At 38.1% G+C, this 2,255-nt stretch overlaps 1 protein-coding gene across 1 annotated transcript in view; it reads left to right on the forward strand.

Annotated features, from left to right (window-relative positions):
• The first annotated feature begins 521 nt into the window (after positions 1-521).
• Positions 522-2,255, forward strand: part of kcng2 (potassium channel, voltage gated modifier subfamily G, member 2) — an 81,037-nt gene continuing 79,303 nt past the window's right edge. The window contains exon 1 of the mRNA XM_015385432.1: positions 522-898. The gene's annotated coding sequence lies outside the window, so the exon portion shown is untranslated. The remainder of the gene's footprint in view (positions 899-2,255) is intronic.

Here is a 2,255-nt window from a genome sequence, read left to right on the forward strand (position 1 = left end):
ATTGTGAGAATAAAATCAGAATTCTGAGAAAAAAGTCAGAATTGTGAGATTGAAGTCAGAATTGTGACAAAAAGTCAGAATTGTGAGATTGAAGTCAGAATTGTGACAAAAAGTCAGAATTGTGAGATTAAAGTCAGAATAGTGAGATTAAAATCAGAATTCTGTGAAAACAGTCAAAATTGTGAAATCGAAGTCAGATTTCTGAGATAAAGTCAGAATTCTGAGAAAAAAAAATCAAAATTGTGAGATCGAAGGCAGAATTGTGAGAAAAAAAGTCACAATTCTGAAATTAAAGTCAGAATTGTGACTTTTTTTTCTCATAATAATAAAATGAAATGTAAAAATCAGTTAACTTTTTATTATTTCAGTGGCCTCTTCCGTATGATTGAGACATCCAAATAAGATACTCCCAGAATCAAAACACAGGGATTAGAGGAGCCCAGAGCGGCATTAGATGACAGACCCTCCCTCTGACGCTGTTTGTCGGAGCGCAGCGCAGCGCAGCGCAGAGCGCGCAGCTCCAGACGCACCTGAGCGGCTCGAGCGCAGCACCGTGACCATCATCGTCCCTCACACCCACTCCCACTCCTGTCCTTATATATATATCTGCCACGTCGCCACCGATGGAGACAGAGACGCCGGCTGACATTCCGGCGGATCGTCGCTGACGCACATTTCCAGCTGCGCCTCTTTTTTCCTGCGGACAGATGATTGAGCTTTTCCACGCGATGAAAGCGGGACTTTCGGGAAGATCAGGAAGTCCTGGGAGCTCAGCGTGAAATCTTACAACAATGTCCCACACCATCTGCGTGGAAAACTTAAAGCCATGCTGCGAGCCGAGGGGCGCGATGGAGCGGAGGATCTGGAGCAGATGGACGCATGTCCCACAGCACACCTGGTGAGTCCTGTGGGTTTAAACTGAGCACAACTACTCCAAGAGTTTGGAGTCAGAGAACATCAGGAGAATGAGAAGAATAAGCTTAACATGGCTCCTTTATTTTTCTTTTATTTAATGGCTTTAACTCCACACAGCTCTGAAAGCATCTCTCTACCTCCTATTGTTTCTGTTCATTATTGCTTGGGTCAAAAACCCAAAGAGCATCCATCAAACTGAATTGTTTCTTCTACACTCTAAAACTACTTGGTTTAAAAGCCAATAAGGTGTTGTTTTAAAAATAAATAAATATAATAAATATTTAAACTTTTTGGATTTAAGAGCTTCCATAGTTAAAAGACTGAGATTAAAGAGTTCTTATGTTATTAATTGATTGACTTTTTTGATCTCCCAGTGGAGAAATTTACCCCCACTGCCCCCATGGGGGTGAAGTTAGATAACTCTAAAGTAAAAACAATTTTTTTTCCAAATAACCAAAATCATCCTTTATTATCTCAAGCCTTTAATGATTTTATTCATGTGTATTTCAGGGTCAAACATGCTGCCTTCTCTCATTTTCAGCTTGTTGGAGAACTTGTCTGTTAATCTGGTTAAACAGGCAAAAACTAAAAACACTATTAGCTACTCTTCATCGGCTCAGAGTGATTACGATAAAAAAGTATTTTATTTGTATTCGATACGTGAGTTATTTGTGCTCTTCTATAAGACTAAGCTGAGAGTTGATCGGATGGTTCCTTCTACATGTTTGGATTCTTCTCCATCTTTAAAGACTCCATTATTTTCCCTCGGGTTCATCACCACATCATTTGTTTTTCCTTTTGTATATTTTATTGTGTATTTAAATAAAACTCTCATTAGCTTCACATGACTTCACATATGAGTCCTGTTATATGTGATTCCCATTTGTAACACATGTGTAACATGTGAGAAGCATGGATGTTTTCACATGTTCAAATGTGAATCACATGTAAAAACATGCAACTACATGCGATTCACATGTTTTTGCATGTTATATTCCCATTTGAAGCACATGTGATTCATATTTAAGATACATGCATTTGACAAATGAGATTAAAAAAAAGCATAGGAATCACCTGCTATTGCCTTATTCTCACATGCAAAAACATGTGAATCACATTAGATTCTCATCTGAACCACATGATTCACGTTTGAAGTTCATGTGCATCACATTATGTAAAACATGTCAATCACATTAGATTCTCATTTGAAGCATATGCAATTCACATTTCAGGCACATGTGCCTGAAATAAAAAATACAGGAATCTCCTCATCTTACATGTTATTCCCATTTGAAGCACATGTGAATCACCTTTGAAATACATGTGTATCACATATGTAT

Source organism: Cyprinodon variegatus, unplaced genomic scaffold, assembly GCF_000732505.1.
Source record: "Cyprinodon variegatus isolate N-32 unplaced genomic scaffold, C_variegatus-1.0 Scaffold339, whole genome shotgun sequence".
NCBI lineage: Eukaryota > Metazoa > Chordata > Actinopteri > Cyprinodontiformes > Cyprinodontidae > Cyprinodon > Cyprinodon variegatus.